At 35.4% G+C, this 17242-nt stretch overlaps 1 protein-coding gene across 2 annotated transcripts in view; it reads left to right on the forward strand.

The window, feature by feature from the left end:
- The window catches only part of LOC135203492 (armadillo repeat-containing protein 2-like), a 136636-nt gene continuing 119394 nt past the window's right edge, over positions 1-17242 (forward strand). For both annotated transcript variants that reach the window (XM_064233218.1, XM_064233219.1), the window contains exon 1: positions 1-1252. The gene's annotated coding sequence lies outside the window, so the exon portion shown is untranslated. The remainder of the gene's footprint in view (positions 1253-17242) is intronic.

A 17242-nucleotide genomic window follows, 5' to 3' on the forward strand; every position in this document is an offset into this window, starting at 1 on the left:
AATAGCTTCCACCCTTGCGCCGAGGAGCGAGGGTACAATTATTCAATTCTCGAGTACCCTTCTGGTCGGAAATCCTAGTGAATACCCTCTGGAAACCTGTGGGTAACTGCGTACCCGTGTCTGGAAGGCTGGCAAGAACTGACAGCAAGTTTTGCTAGAGTGATAAAGCAATAGAAACACCACCATCTATTTGCTCACGTGCATTAGCGAATCGGTTTCCCCGGTCGACGTTCCATTCTCCCGCATTCCGCTCGAACAGTCCGGGTTATATATATATATTTTTTTATACAGAAGAAGTGCTTTTGGTGATTTGAATGACGGCGTGATGGTGAAAGTCGTGGTGGCATTTGGAGATGGCTAAGTGAACTGGACGCAAAATACGATTGCGTATCTTACATAGAATACAATCCAGCAATAGTACACGGTCACAACATTCGCCGTTGCTTAACAACAAGTTATTATAATAGCCAGGGTCGAGATTGGTGATAAGCGACGTGACCCTGGACACCTGGAAGTCCTGGAACTATCTTCATACCAGGGAACTCTGGAAAAGTACATCTGTACGACTTGGAATACCTTTCACACCAGTGAGCCCTGGAACCATCTTCATACCTGAAAGCTCTGGAAAGGCCTTACTATCTCTACGACTTGGAATACCTTTCACACCTGGAAGCCCTGGAACTATCTCCATATCTGAGAGCTCTGGAAAGGTCTTCCAAGACCTGGAACTAGCTTCATACCTACTGGACAGGTCTTTAAAATCTGTACGACTTGGAATACTTTGACACCTGTAAGCCCTGGAACCTCTGACATAAAGTAGTTAGCTCTGGAACCTTTTTTGTGCACCTGTAGGTAGTTCTGGAACTACCAATCCACCTGTTAACCTGGAAACCTTTTAGACACTTGGTCCTGGAAATACCTTTCCCTCTTCAAGCCCAGAAACTATATTTAACCTCTGGGGCTCCTGACTTTACCTCATATAGCTTCAAGTTTATTGACTATAATGCTGGAACGGACATAAAACACCATTTTGAACCTTTGGGAACTTGTGGCGTTATGATACAAAGGACTTAAACTATCCAGGCGATAAATAAACCCCGTGAGGGAGAGGAGGCCTGGATCAAGTGACCTCAAATACTGGAATCTATTAATTACGAAATTCCAGGATGTAGTGATACCTTCAAAATCTAGTGTGTGAGAAAAAAAAAGTTCTCAAGATAGATATCTGCACTGCGCTACATTCTGCCCAGAGGTAAGTAAAATATTTGTTAATTGACATTTTTAAATATTTTCCACTACTTTTCTCGATATTATATTACCGTCCTCACCATTACTGTGAATACTTTTTTTTCTACTTCTTCAGCAGCAACTGAGTGGGTATTGCCGATTATCGATATTTATTGCGTTTTCTCGTGTATCTAGACTGTGTATATTGTATTGTTCATATGTTGTATATTCCATGTATATGGCCCTGAGCTGAAATCAAGGATATTATTATTATCATTAAGAGTTAATAGCATTGTAGGATTTTGTGTGTGTGTTGTATAACTATGTATAGTCCATGTATATGGCCCTGAGCTGAAATCAAGGATATTATTATTATTATTATTATTATTATTATTATTATTATTATTATTATTATTATTATTATTATTATTATTATTATTATCCTTACGTTGTTTATTCCATGTATATGACCCAGAGCTGAAATAAAGGATATATTATTATTATTATTATTATTATTATTATTATATATTATATTTATTATTATTATTATTATTATTATTATTATTATTATTATTATTATTTAGACATTTCTCTATGGATTTAATCTTTGAAAGCGCCAATTGAGTAGAAGACTTAAAATTTCGTGCAATGAAATTTAGTGACGGACTCGGTCGAATACCTTCTCTTCGGAGCATCTGTAGAAAAATACTTAATACGTAGGTTACTTGAATGGAAGAAATGTATCAAGTCTAAATATATATAAAATGTTTTACCACTTAACTTCTTTTCCAACGAACAACGGAACATAGAGCGGTCACTGCAATATAATAATAAATGTATATGTATATATTTGTATATATAAATGAATGTAAAAATGCAACTACTTCCAAGATCCATAATGCTTTGGACTAACTAGGAACCACACGTGAATTTGAAGGCGCTTCAAGGACCTACTGGAGCCGCTATTTTTAAGGATAGAGGTCTCCTCTCCGGAATATTCCGGATTGAGAGAGAGAGAGAATAGTAGAGGTTGTTTCTGTATGATACACCTTCCTGTCTGTATATTTTGTTATGAGCGAATATTTATTATATTATATCAGAGATTCCCGTTTGAATATACGAAAAAAATTAAATAAAAATTACAAGAAAGGAAGGTTTGAATTAACTGTGTCAGAGAAGGTGGACAGCAAGATGGAAGAAAGGGAATATGAACGGAGGTACAGTAAATGGAATGAAAGATGTTAAAAGAAGTTAGGGATCGTGGATGGGACGCTGGGAAGATCCTTGAGGAATGCCTACAGTGTATCACGCGAGGTGCACTGACGGAACTAAGGCTACTACATAAATGATTAATAAAATAAATAACTTAACCCTTCCATTATCATCCCTTTTCTAGATTATCTGAAAAAAACATGAAATAAAATAAAAAAAAATCTAATTAATGGAAAAAATCAGCTAAAAAGAAAGAAAAAGTAAAAAATGCGCCAAAATGTCTTCGGCACAACCGAGTTTTCTGTACAGTGCATAATGCTGTCTGAAAACTCTTAGCCACGGCCCATGAAACGTTCAGCCACTGTCCGTTGGTGGCCTGTGCTATTTGGCACCTGTAGTGTTGCCGGACGCACGATCACGGCTAACCTCTGAGGCTAGAGGGCTGGAATTTGGTGTGTGTGATGATTGGAGGGTGGATGATCAACGTATCAATTTGCAGCCCTCTAACCTTAGTTGTTTTCAAGTTCTGAGAGGGGACAACTTTAACCTAAAATATAATAAAAACTACTGAGCCTAAAGGGCTGAAATTTGGTGTGTGTGATGATTGGAGGGTGGATGATCAACGTACCAATTTGCAGCCCTTTAGCTTCGGTAGTTTTTAAGGGAAAAATTCCTAATCTTATTAATGCCGCTGACACGAATACACAGACAGGAAAGAGGAAAAAGAAACCCTTTTTACCATATAGATATTTTTATCGGAAAAGCAACAGACAAGGAAAAAAATAAGAAAAAAATCAGGAATAGGCCTGTCAGTTACTTCAAGGTGAGGCCCCAATTACTTCTACTTTAACAATAATAATCATATTATTATTGTTGTTCAGACATTAACAGCCTCGTGAAGAACAAATTGTACAAAATTCACAATTATATAAGTTTGTTTTTTACATAGAAATATATTTCAATATATGATTATGGGATTTTTGACAATATTATTATTATTATTATTATTATTATTATTATTATTATTATTATTATTATTATTATTATTATTATTATTATATGGAACAAGCCCACCAAAGGGGCCACTGACTTGAAATACAAACTTCCAAAGAATACTGTTTATTAGGAAGAATTAAGAGGAAGTAAAGTGAAATACAATAAAAGAAGAGATCCTACTTATAATAATAATAATAATAATAATAATAATAATAATAATAATAATAATAATAATAATAATAATAATAATAATAATAATAACATAAAACTCAAAACATTCCAGCCAACAATGGCGTAAACAGCATTACACCTCGCAAGGGGAAATGAATGAAATCATGAATGAAGGGGTTAGGTAAAATAGGCCTAAACAGGATCTCGAACAGGTAATCGATAGGCCTATAAACTACGACGGCCTTGACACGGTTATATAGTGGGCGGCGGCGGCGACAGTCTTCGTAAAGGGGGTCCGCCCGCGCGTGCGCAAGAGTTATTAAATGAGGGTGTGTAAAAATAATTGCCAATGACCGCGCAGGGGTGGGTAAGATTAATATAGCCTTGATGAATGGATGAGGGACAGTATCTTTTATTATTATATTTTATTATTATTATTATTTTAATTATTATTATTAATTCAGTAGATGAATCCTATTCATAGGGAACAAGCCCACCAAAGCGGCCACTGATTTATATATTTATATATATTATAATAATAGATATAATATATATTTATATATATATTATATATATATATTATATATATATATATATATTATAATATAATTATAACAACACACAAATGACAACTCATGGATACAAACTAAAGCAAATACAAGTTCATGCGGCATTCGTGTGGTACAATAGGTGCTTTCGTCCCTGATGATCTTGAAGCTTAAAAACAGGCACGCACGCACGCACGCACGCAAGCAAGCACGCAGGACTACTCCTTAGAGAGAGAGAGAGAGAGAGAGAGGAGAGAGGGAGTCGAAACACTTAATTTTTCTACGAAGACCTTTTCTGCTTTCTCTTCATCGCTCGTTATATTCGTTCAAAAGCTTGACGTGTCCAGAGCTCATTCCCTCTGCCTTAGCGTCGTGACATTTCACGCGAACCAACATTGTCTTTACGATTGACCTGCGACCTTGACAAGTTTCTGTTTACATTCGCCAACTGGATTTCACCTGATTCCTCGAGAACGTTGGTATTCCGTGATAGGACCATATGAATTCATTTTACCAGTACAACTACTTTGTAGTTTGGAGCTGCAACTGTTACGGTGAGACCATCTATGCATTAAGAGAAGTCTTCATACAAGGGTCTACCTTAATTCATCTCTTTCTAAAACTCATTATGTTTTCAAAAGTTCAAAACCAGAAGATGGAGTGCATTACTACCCTAATACTGTCCTCCTTGCATTTTAATACATTTTATGCCTATCTATTATTCATGAACTCATTTGTTTTAATAAGTGAGATCTCTTCTTTCTTTATTTCCCTTGACCTCCTCTTACTTCTTCCTAATGGACACCTTAATATTCTTCGGAAGCTTCAAGAATTTCAAGTCAGTGGCTCCTTTGGTGGGCTTGTTCAGTACGAATAGGGTTCATCTTATGAACAACAACAATATTAATAATAATATTACGCTAGTCACTGTATAAAACTCGTTATAAACCTTTACTACCCATATGTATAAGTCAGCCTCCTCAAATATGATCCGTATCTAAGACGACTATGGTTTAGACCAGACGAATACCTTTCATTTTCATCCTATCCAACCAATTGCCAATTTAGTGGTGTGTTCTGATCTTCATATTACAGGTAACCTGAGGAATCCGTAACTTTTCTAGACCGAAATTATCTGCCTAAAACAGGCCTTAATTTCTGGACCACCAAAATACTAAAAATAAATGCTAAAGAGAAACTCTTCTTCTTCCATCTTTCTTTCCACCCTGTCCTATCAATTGTTTAATCGTGCAACTGCTTCGAGGTTTTCCTCCTGTTACGCCTTTCAAACCTTTCAGCTTTAAATTTCCATTTCAGCGTTGAATGACCTCACCGTAGTAGGTCCCAGCGATTGGCCCTTGGGCTAAAATCCATTTTCAAATCCATACCATTCCAACTGCAACTCTATTAACGCTACTAATTCACTAACTACGAAGGCATCTTGGTTAGTATCCTGTTTATAAGCCAGCCCCCTGCCCCCAACACCGGCAATCAGTTAACGAAATTGGAGGAAGGAGGGGGGGGTGGGACCTCCTTGTACTCTGTATATGAAGGACGTGCCTTTAAAATAAGACGTACCAAAGCTCTCCTACTCTCGACGCGGAGATAACTGCACTAACTGGAAGGGAGGTGTCCCGGACTTCCATTTCCAGTCAGACGACCTCCGAGGGTATATATAATAATAATTGCTCTCCCTTCCATCGACGAGTTAATGGCCACTTACCCTACGCCCGTATATATCAGCTGAGGAAGATTCTCCCTTAATGGAATTGTCAAAAAAGGCCGTTGAGTAACTGTTACGTCACGAGGTGGGGCCTATTTCTCTGTCCGTCCGCACTTTTTTCTGTGGCCGTCAGATCTTGAAAACGATTGAGGCTACAGGGCTGCAAATTGGTACGTTGATCACCCACCCTCCAGTCATCACACACACCAAATTGCAGCCCTCTAGCATCAGAGGTTTTCATTTGAATCAAGGTTAAAGTTAGCCTAAATCATGCTTCTGGTAACAATATAGGCCAGGCCACCACCGGGAGGTGGTTAAAGTTTCATGGGCCGCGGCTCATACAATATTATACCGAGACCACAGAAAGATAGAGATATTTTCTGTGGGCCGTGATTATACGCTGTACAGAAAACTCGATTGAGCCGTAGAAACTTCGGCGCATTATTTACTTGTTTATTTTTTCTAAGTTTCAACTTTTGTGTTTAAAGGTTTGGTGATTCGTCATAACGGGAAAACAAGAGCAGTTTGGTTATATTTATAACAATGAATATGTATATGTTTGTATATATATATATATATATATATATATATATATATATATATATATATATATATATATATATATATATATACAACAAATAAACTGTTGCAAAGCCTATATTGTCACGTAAGCATAATGTGATATATAAATATATATATATATATATATAGTATATATATATATACATATCGCATTATTGCTTACGTGACATTATAGGCTTTGCAACAGTTTATTTGTTGTAAACCAATATACACATATATACGAGCATTACACACACAAACACACACACACACACACACATATATAGTGAATTATAATACATATATAAACACATACATGTATGTATGTACGTGTGCACGTATGTGCATATACCCTATACCAAACTAAAACTAAAAATAAATCAATGCAACTCCAGCAGAAAGGATTCCTCCACCATTAGGAGAGAGAGAGAGAGAGAGAGAGAGAGAGAGAGAGAGAGAGATCCCACACTAAGTGTGACGACCATCGCGGATAACACCACAATCATTCGGACAAGAACTTTACATCTGCGAAGTAACTTTGGCGACAAGACATATTTGATAACCTTTCCTCGGCTGTCAACGCTGATAAAAAAAAAGTTACGTAAAGCTTTCCGGTCCTGATCCTTTACAGGAGAGAGAGAGAGAGAGAGAGTAAGAAGGTTTGAAAGGTGGAACAGGAGGGAAAACCTCAAAGCAGTTGCACTATGAAACAATTGTTAACAGAGGGTGGATGGTAAGATGGAGGAGAGCGCATATGAACGGAGGTACAGTAAAAGGAATGAAAGGGGTTTCAGCTAGGGGCCTAAGAAGGGAAGCTGTAAGGAGCTTTAATTAACGCCTACAGTGCACCGCTTCATGTGACGAAGTTAGGTAGTACAGCTTTCTGTTCCTGGTCCTTCCTTTGGAAGTGATCCTTAATTTTCTTGCAAATGATTAATAAAACTTCAGAAGATCAGAAAAGACAAGTAAAAAAAAATGTTTACTGTACAGCGTTAAATGCTGTATGAAACTCTCAGCCACGTCCCACAAAATTTTCAGCCCCTGCCCGGTGGCCAGACGCATGATCATGGCTAAGTTAAACTTTAAATAGAATAAAAACGACTGAGGCTAGATGGCTGCAATTTGGTATGTTTGATGACTGGAGGGTGAATGCCCAACATACCAATTTGTAGCCCTCTAGCCTCAGGCGTTTTTAAGATCTGAGGGCGGACGGATAAAGTGCTGACGGACGGACAAATAACCATGTCAGCGGTTTTCTTTTACGGAAAGCGAACGAGATACATCAAGTTTCCTTATCCTCTTTAAAGAATAATTCTATCGTGTATAGATTTTCTTTGAGTAGCGATTAATATCTTCATAAAAAATATGAGATCGATACAAAGCAAGTCTGTCTGACATTTCGAACCAACCTGAATAATTATACACTTTAAAATTATACACTTTGAAATTTACTACAAAAAGAATTAAAATCTAAATAAATACACAGAACATAAAGACTGACGCTTACAAAAACAAAAGAAAGACCATAAATTCGTGAGTGATTACCAATAATACCAGAACGAGAAAGACCCATAAGAATGAGAGATAAAAGTAGGGTATTCCTCGAGTTACGATGCCCCAGGGGGGCACATGAATTGGGAACGCCATGATGGCCCGGGGCAACCGCATAGCCTTGACGTGCCCCCTGGAAAGGGTGCTGTGGAAACCTTGAAGGGCCTGACCAAGCCCTTGACGGGTGTCTGGAAACTGTCGCTAACTGTATCGAGACCACCTTTGCAGGGTCTCTCTCTCTCTCTCTCTCTCTCTCTCTCTCTCTCTCTCTCTCTCTCTATTCCCGTGCTTCGATTTCATAATGTTTGCAACGAATCAAGTTGGGTCGGACGGTATCTGTTAATTCTGGAAGAAGGGAGATCAAATTAGATCGCTGTGGATATATTTGTACATCTAATAATACACACACACACATATATATATATAGTATAATATATATATATATATATATATATATATATATATATATATATATATATACTATATATATGTGTGTGTGTGTGTAAAGCGTTCAGTATTATTCAAGCTCATTTTCAATGGAAACATTATTATTATTATTATTATTATTATTATTATTATTATTATTATTATTATTATTATTATTATTATTATTATTTTGGTAAAAGACCCTATTTTAGACATATACTGCGAGAGAGAATGGCAGAATTAAGCTAATTAATTTTATATAAATTGGCCAATATTCATATTGGGAATTTTCATAATTTGTTATAGAAATTCCCAATATGAATAAGACAAAAAATAAAAAAAAAATATATAAAATCAATTCGCTTAATTCTGCCATTCTCTTTCACAGTATTATTATTATTATTATTATTATTATTATTATTATTATTATTATTATTATTATTATTATTATTATTATTATTCAGACTTGGAATTCTTGAAGCTTCCAAAGAATATTAAGGTTACTTTCCGTTGCTAACGAGGATTGAGGTTTAACGATCTACTGTATTTCGTCCCACGACGAATTCGAACCTATTAATGCAACAAAAAACACAATTTCTCTGTAAATCAAACATTCACGAAAGAACGAATAAGCACAACAATAACAGTTACAATTCCCTTAAAGTACAATCATTGGAAATGACAGAATGACAACCGTGACAATTATTATAATTAATTATGAATAAACCCTACGATTGAAGATCAGCAATCCACGTAACGTCTCTAAATGATTCAATTCTTGCAATCTCCTTTCTACCTTCATAATATTCTCCTTTGCATTTTAATAGATTTTTTGTCTATTAGTTAATCTATTTTTTTCGTTTTTAAATAAGTGGGATCTTTTCTTTTCTGTATTTCTCTTTACTCCTTACTTCTTCCTAATGGACACATTAATATTCCTTGGAAGCTTCAAGAATTTCAAGACAGTGGCTCCTTTTAATAATAATAATAATAATAATAAATATAATAATAATAATAATAATAATAATAATAATAATAATAATAATAATAATAATAATTTGTTCTAAAGGTTCCACAATAATACAAAGTGTAAAAAGTCCGTGTATATTTTTGAAGACTTTACAGAAAGCTTTCGAACCCTTCCCTGCGTTCATCGTCAGTCCAAATAAACAATAAGTTACGACAAGTACAGAGGTAAATTTAAAAAACAAGAGTCGTTGAAGAGCGTTGACAACGGTCGTTAACTCGTTAATGGGCCAGGTGAAGAAAGAGGGTAGTTAACAGCAACTAGGTGATACCCTCTCCCCTATCAATCCTTCTGGCTGCAATCCTGTTGGATCTTCGTACAGGTTGTTGCAAGTACAGAGGTAAATTTTTTAAAATTTACCTCTGTACTTGTCGTAACTTATTTTTCATTTGGACTGAAGATGAACCCAGGGAAGGGTTCGGAAGCTTTCTGTAAAGTCTTCAAAATTATACACGGACTTTTTACACTTTGTATTATTGTGGACCCTTTAGAACATGATATATACTCTCGTGATAGAGAGTTTTTCCCGTAATAATAATAATAATAATGAATAATAATAATATAATAATAAAATAATAATAATAATAATAATAATATTCTTTGGAAGCTTGAATTTCAAGTCAGTGGCCGCTTTGGTGGGCTTGTTCCATGCTGTAATAATAATAATAATAATAATAAATAATAATAATAAAATAATAATAATAAAATTAATAAAATGACCCAGGAACTAATAAGCGAGAAATACAAGACGAGGATTAATTGCCGAATCTGAACAAAGGTCTACGGGAATAACACATACAACCTGAACCTATCTAGTGCCAGTGTTACGATCTACGGTGTCTGAACATGAACTGTGGGAAGGAGATTGGGTTGTCCATCGTATTAATATTATATTGATACTGTTCATACTTTAACAATAATAAATAATAATAATAATAATAATAATAATAATAATAATAATAATAATAATAATATTCTTTATTGGTAGATGCTATTCATTTATCACATAATAATTCTACTTTCTTCATCTTTGGCACACCCTGTTTATAAGTTCTTCATTAATACAGGTTTTATTGAAAACACTGGCTATTTCAGCCGCGTATATTTTGTATAAGAAGAACAGAGGAACTTCTATACAAAATAAAAGCGGCTAAAATAGACATTGCTTGCAAGAAAACCTGCAATAATAATAATAATAATAATAATAATAATAATAATAATAATAATAATAATAATAATAATAATAATAATAATAATAATAATAATATAGATTTTTGACAAAATAAATTTTGGCGACTTGATTTTTTAAAAGCAAATTTATTAAAAAAATAATAAACAAATTTGAAGAAATAAGCTTTGGGGACTGTTTTTTTAAAACCAATAAAATCTGCAATAATAATAATAATAATAATAATAATAATAATAATAATAATAATAATAATAATAATAATAATAATATAGATTTTTGACGAAATAAATTTTCGGGACTGGATTTTTTAATACCAAATTCATTAAAAAGAAGAAGGAAAAAAAACACCAGTTCTGTCCTATGATTGCGAAAATGTATTTAGAAACAGAACACAAATCGCTCGCACATATCGCTCGTCCAATCCATCTATAACCATTTCTTTATGCAAATGTCTTCGTCCATCACCGTATGGAGTTTTGCCTCTCTGTCGAACTTCTCTCCTGAGTTCCAGAGGTACTTTTGGTTCCAGAGGTCCATTATTGTTCCAGAGGTCCTTCATTGTTCCAGAGGTCCTTTATTGTTCCAGAGGTTCTTTATGGTTCCAGAGGTCCTTTATGTTCCAGAGGTCCTTCATTGTTCCAGAGGTTCTTTATGGTTCCAGAGGTCCTTTAATGTTCCAGAGGTCCTTCATTGTTCCAGAGGTTCTTTATGGTTCCAGAGGTCCTTCATTGTTCCAGAGGTCCTTCATTGTTCCAGAGGTCCTTTATTGTTCCAGAGGTCCCTTATTGTTCCAGAAGTCCTTTATTGTTCCAGAGGTCCTTTATTGTTCCAGAGGTTCTTTATTGTTCCAGAGGTCCTTTATTGTTTCCAGAGGTTCTGTATTAATCCAGAGGTCCTTTATGGTTCCAGAGGTCCTTTATTGTTCCAGAGGTCCCTTATTGTTCCAGAGGTTCTTTATTGTTCCAGAGGTCCTTTATTGTTCCAGAGGGCCTTTATTCCTCCTCACAAAACTGGACTGTGGAAGAGCCTCCTTACTGAGAATGTTGTAGTGCAGTTGGAACTTCTTCTTCAGAGGTTCAAGCGAAGATGCAATGCATTACCACCCTAATATTTATCTCCTTATATTTTAATACATCTTTATCTATTTGTTAATGCATTATTTTTTAATAAGTGGGATTTCCTCTTTCTGTATTTCCCTTTACCTCGTCTTACTTCTTTCTGATGAACACCCTAATATTCTTTGGAAGCTTGAATTTCAAGTCAATGGTCCCTTTGGTGGGCTTTTTCCATGTGAATTGCTTTTTTTAACAACAATAATAATAATAAGTAAATTATAATAATAATAATAATAATAATAATAATAATAATAATAATAATAATAATAATAATAATAATAATAATAGCTGTATGGTAAGAGCATCAAGGAAATAGATACCCTAATCCAGACTGTAAGGATTGTATCTGGGGACATCAGGATGGAGTTTGGAATAGAAAAATGCGCCTTAGTCAACATACAAAAAGGCAAAGTAACGAGAACTGAAGGGATAAAGCTACCAGATGGGAGCAACATCAAACACATAGATGAGACAGGATACAAATACCTGGGAATAATGGAAGGAGGGGATATAAAACACCAAGAGATGAAGGACACGATCAGGAAAGAATATATGCAGAGACTCAAGGCGATACTCAAGTCAAAACTCAACGCCGGAAATATGATAAAAGCCATAAACACATGGGCAGTGCCGAGTAATCAGATACAGCGCAGAAATAGTGGAATGGACGAAGGCAGAACTCCGCAGCATAGATCAGAAAACCAGGAAACATATGACAATACACAAAGCACTACACCCAAGAGCAAATACGGACAGACTTATACATAACACGAAAGGAAGGAGGGAGAGGACTACTAAGTATAGAGGACTGCGTCAACATTGAGAACAGAGCACTGGGGCAATATCTGAAAACCAGTGAAGACGAGTGGCTAAAGAGTGCATGGGAAGAAGGACTAATAAAAGTAGACGAAGACCCAGACATATACAGAGACAGGAGAAAAGACAGACAGAACAGAGGACTGCACAACAAACCAATGCACGGACAATACATGAGACAGACTAAAGAACTAGCCAGCGATGACAATTGGCAATGGCTACAGAGGGGAGAGCTAAAGAAGGAAACTGAAGGAATGATAACAGCGGCACAAGATCAGGCCCTAAGAACCAGATATGTTCAAAGAACGATAGACGGAAATAACATCTCTCCCATATGTAGGAAGTGCAATATGAAAAATGAAACCATAAACCACATAGCAAGTGAATGCTCGACACTTGCACAGAACCAGTACAAAAAGAGGCATGATTCAGTGGCAAAAGCCCTCCACTGGAGCCTGTGCAAGAAACATCAGCTACCTTGCAGTAATAAGTGGTACGAGCACCAACCTGAGGGAGTGATAGAAAACGATCATGCAAAGATCCTCTGGGACTATGATATCAGAACGGATAGGGTGATACGTGCAAACAGACCAGACGTGACGTTGATTGACAAAGTCAAGAAGAAAGTATCACTCATTGATGTCGCAATACCATGGGACACCAGAGTTGAAGAGAAAGAGAGGGAAAAAATGGAGAAGTATCAAGATCTGAAAATAGAAATAAGAAGGATATGGGATATGCCAGTGGAAATCGTACCCATAATCATAGGAGCACTAGGCACGATCCCAAGATCCCTGAAAAGGAATCTAGAAAAACTAGAGGCTGAAGTAGCTCCAGGACTCATGCAGAAGAGTGTGATCCTAGAAACGGCACACATAGTAAGAAAAGTGATGGACTCCTAAGGAGGCAGGATGCAACCCGGAACCCCACACTATAAATACCACCCCGTCGAATTGGAGGACTGTGATAGAGTAAAAAAAAAAAAAAAAAATAATAATAATAATAATAATAATTAATAATAATAATAATACAGCTCGAATTTCAAGTCAGTGGCCCTTTTGGTAGCCTTGTTCCATATGAATTGGGTTTCTTTTCTGAATAATAATAATAATAATAGTAATAAAAAATAATAATAATAATATAATAATAATAATAATAATAATAATAATAATAATAATAATAATAACTATAATAATAAAAACATTAGTATACTAAGTACAAAGAAGGAAAGACTAAAAACAAAAATAAGAAAAATTACAATCAAGGCCCGAAAAAACACGAAAGACAAGAAAACAAAATAAGAAAACAAAAAAATATGAAAAATCTATTGCAAACATTTTTCGTTTTAGTAATTCGTAAAATAGCTCCTTAAAATAGTTTTGTTTACAATGATTTTTACTTAAAAATTTGGAAAATCATATAAAAAAATATTCCACGATAAGAAAAAAATAAAATAAAAACAAAATAAAGAGAAAATCGATTACCAACAATTTTTTTCGTTTTACTTATTCGTAAAATTGCAAATTAAATGAATAATTATAAGAAAAATATTCCCAACCGATAAAAAAATTTAAAAAGAAAATAAAGAAAACAAAATAAAGAAGAAAAATAAAACGATTAACAACAAATTTTTTTTCGGTTTTAATCTTTATTCGTAAAATTGCAAATTAAATGAATAATTAGAATGATATGTACTAAAAAATTTGGAAAAACATCAGAAAATAAATTCTACAATAAAAAATCCGAAAAACGAAAAATCGATTACAAACAATTTTCGCTCAACCTATATGTAAAATCACAAATTAAATGAGAAATTACCGGAATAATATTCACTAAAAAATTTGTAATTTATTAAAAAAATTATTAACACTAATAAGAAAAAAATCATGTAGACTAAAATTCCCCTCAACGAAAAAAAATTCCAAAAAAAACCCACTGGAAATGAGGACAATTATTGACAAGAAAATAAAAATATGAGTATAACACTCGAAATTTTTCGGTCTCAATTCCCCATCAGTCCATTATCAAGAAAGCCAGTATCTCTTCCGTCACAGATGACAGGGACAAGAAGAGATGCTCCCACGAACGTCTTTAGCAAGCACTGCAAGCACAAAATTGCCTGCGAAACTAGGGAGGACATAAGAAAAAAGTCATTATTGACTACAAGGTATAAAAAAATGTTAAAAAATTATAAAAATAAAAAACAAAATAAGCAAAAGGACCAGCTAGCTACCAGCAAACTTCCCTCCCAAAATCAGAATTCGTCCAGATGATAAAAGCGCGCGAAATCTCCCGCCAAAAAAAGCACGCTAAATCTCCCGCCAAGCAACTCGCTCCGTTTGTCAACTGTCGCAGATGATTGACAGCAGCATCCGTCTCGCTCCTGCTATCGGATGAGATCTGCGACGATGCGAAGATGGATGCTGCCTGCGACTACAGCGCTTGCAAGAGCGTCTCGCGGACACAGGTCGGGACAGGAGTCATAATCGGAGGAGGCGTGAAGACAGCGAGAAGCGTTTTGTACTTCTGAATGTTAGCAAGATAACGCTGGGGACTGGGGTATGATTCTGCGTACAGATTATTCGCTTACAAACGTAAATACGTGCTCAAGAGTGACAGAGATATCGTCACCTCAAAAACACTCACACAAACGCACACACACATATCCCTAAATCCCCGGTATAAATTAAAGTAAAACAGGGACTTGTAACACGCACTTTCGTGGTCTATTCTACGTTTTCAAGTTCACGCTGAATATCAAAGAAGTTGACAGGCCTTTATATACAAAAACAGAAAGAAGGGGGCGGCGGGGGCGGGGTTACAGTTTGTTTATCTGGGCGGCGTGTTCTTGAAGCAGAAGAGATAAGGAAAGAGGATCAGGGTATAATGCTGAATGGAGATTTGAATTCCTTGTTGACGTGGCTTCAATAAAGATGTACTCCAACAGGTGGTGTGTGTGTATATATATATATATATAATATATATATATATATATATATATATATATATATATATATATATATATTACACACACACATATACACATACAATCATAAGTACAATGTTTTTCAGCAAATTCTTATGGGGGTGAGGTTGCTGGCCTCACTCTCTACCCAACTAAAGCTAAGGGGAAGTTATGCCAATGGCATCTATCCTGCCTTTGTGCTCACCCATCCAACTTCTGATCAGATTCACCGTTCGAATAATTTTGTCATCTGTGCAATTGAGTTTTCTGTACAGCGTATAGTCAAGGCCATCGAAAATAGATCTATCTTTCGGTGGTCTTGGTATTATTCTGTATGAGCCGTGGCCTATGAAACTTTCAGCCATGGCCAGGTGGTGGCCTCTCCTATATCGTTGCCAGGCCCACGATCATGGCTAACTTTAACCTTAAAATAAATAAAAACTACCAGGGCTAGAGGGCTGCAATTTGGTACGTTTGATGATTGGAGGGGTGGATGATCAACATACCAATTTGCAGCCCTCTAGCCTTGGTAGGTTTCAAGATCTGAGGACGGATGGAAAAAGTGCTGACGGACAGACAGGCAAAGCCATTTCAATAGTTCTCTTTTACATAAAACTAAACAAATAAAATACTGACATGATTCGGAAACATAGCTCAGATGTGAAATCAGCCACTGGCTGAGTTCCAACTCGAAATGAGTAAATATATATATAATATATTAATATAGATATATATATATAATATATATATTAATATATATATTTTATATATATATATAATATATATATCATATACTATATATATATATATATATATACATATATATATATATATATATATATATAAATATATATATATATATATATATATATATATAACAGGTAAATGATGACCAGGACATTCAAAATCACACAGCACCTGTCAGTGTTTCGTATTTCTACTGGGAGCAATGTCTGAAATAATACACGTAAAATGAAATGAGATGAGCAGTTGACAAGTCTGAGATCTCGAATGATTAGGTAACATCTCTGATAGTATAAATTTCGCTTACTCGTGGAGTAAGCCTACAAACTACTTTGTTGTTGTTGTTATTGTTGGGGGGATAGGAAAGATCTATGGAAGAGCCTGAAAATGTCTGAAAAAGGTGTTTTGCGTTGTGTTAAAGATACAGGAATTTTAGGATAGGATATTTATGATTTATTTGTTAGAATGAAAATGTAAAAAATAAATAATGGCCATGTTAAACAGTAAAGAACAATCATTTTTTAATAAAACACAGCGTATTTATTTTAATTTTCGCTGCTGAAACAACACGTTATTTGACGTAGAGCACGCGCGCTGAGAAAGCTGGAGGCCGGGTCACGCCTTGTCAATAAAGTAAAGATCGGCCTTACTTTTCATTTATGTTTACAAATGCTGATACATGCACAGGGCAGAGTGGTCCAGGGGGCTGGGTAGGGCTGGGGGTAGGGGGGAGAAGGTGCGACCAGGCCACCCCAAAAACACATAAGAAAAGGCTACATTCAGATACGAAGAATAATGACTGGGGTGAGGATACGTGAGTTGGGTGGAGGGCTAAAGTATCTAGCAACATCAAACCCTTCGAAAAGATGAATAAAAAATAACAAATGAAAAAGTTGTCGGCTGAAAAGATGATGAAAGTGTAAAGAGGGAATCTCACCTCTCTCTCTCTCTCTCTCCCTCTCTCTCTCTCT

This window comes from Macrobrachium nipponense, chromosome 36 (genome assembly GCF_015104395.2).
Source record: "Macrobrachium nipponense isolate FS-2020 chromosome 36, ASM1510439v2, whole genome shotgun sequence".
Lineage (NCBI taxonomy): Eukaryota > Metazoa > Arthropoda > Malacostraca > Decapoda > Palaemonidae > Macrobrachium > Macrobrachium nipponense.